Source organism: Nematolebias whitei, chromosome 18 (assembly GCF_014905685.2).
Source record: "Nematolebias whitei isolate Nwh7 chromosome 18, NemWhi1, whole genome shotgun sequence".
NCBI lineage: Eukaryota > Metazoa > Chordata > Actinopteri > Cyprinodontiformes > Rivulidae > Nematolebias > Nematolebias whitei.
The window spans coordinates 34,667,918-34,669,226 of record NC_056515.1 but is presented as its reverse complement, the minus strand read 5'-3'; positions in this window follow the sequence as shown (position 1 = coordinate 34,669,226).

The following is a 1,309-nucleotide window of genomic DNA, read 5'->3' as shown; positions in this document are numbered from 1 at the left end:
ATATATATTTGTTTATTTATTTTCTTAGACCAACTTACCAATACCAATATTCTCCCCCCCCAGACCAACTTACACAGTCTACATAGCTTTCTCTGCTGTGGAATTTAAATACTACATTATTCTGCATGGTCTTTGTCAGTTTGGCCTGCTACCAAATGAAGATGCTGTCAATAATGTAAGACTTCAACTTGGATCATGTTTAATGTCAAATTTATTCATGACGTTTACTCTGTCTAACACAATGACAACACTCGAACAGTGCAAATTTGGAAATTTTCACAAACCTAAACTCAACGGCGCTCGTGATAATGTGCCGGCGCTGCAGGCATCCTTGTCACTGGGTTGTCATACAAAAACAGCACCTTATATATCGGCGAGTTATTTCGACGGGATGGCCGATGTCCGATATTCCACTTTATCACTAATATCGGCCGATTCCGATACCGTGCAGATAATATCGTGCATCTCTACAATCCATATAAAATATAGAGCCCAAGTACAGTTAGTTTAGTTTTACTTATGTTCTTTTAACAGTTCTACAAGTGAACTCCAATAGGTCAGATTTCTCAGCATGGTGACATGCATTTGAAAACTGTTTCAGTTGTCAGGAACAGAATTGCAAAGATATGACTTAACTGACAGTTTTATCCAAGTCTGAAGAGTTTTTCTGTCACATGCTTTATCAATGAGTGTAATGGTCCAATATAGTTTCCATAACTGCATGCAAACAATACAAAACCCAACGGTTCACACTGCATAGATAATATAAAAACAACATGCTTTTTATTGTTTTTATCTCATTGATGTTTTCAAAGCGAGGACTTACTGTTTTTTTAACAGTTATTGAAGACGGCATTATAATGGTCAACTGTATTCTGCTAATGACATGGTCCAGTGAACCATCTGTCTGGAGACTAAAAGGACAGTCTGTCAGAGGTGATGCTCTGTGTGCAGAGACACATGAAAAACTCACACAAGCACACTGGGTGCCATTAAACGCTGTTTAGGGTGGAGAGCCTTTACTTGGTGTGTGTGTCTTTTTGCACACAGCTCAGACAAATGGGTTCAATCCCTCGACAAACTGCGTGCACGTCTCAAAGCCCCATGCCCCTGTTGTGACATCATCTATGAATGTCATAATTGAGGGTCGGTAAATTGCCGCTTTTCCCTGCTCAGCGTCGCCCCATGTGTCAATACTGAGGTTCAAGGTGACGGAGTGGATCGATACTCAGAGACAGGAGCCATCCGCTGAATTTACAGCCCAGTAACAAGAGAGCCATGAAACAATGCTGCAGTAGCCTTCAGCAAG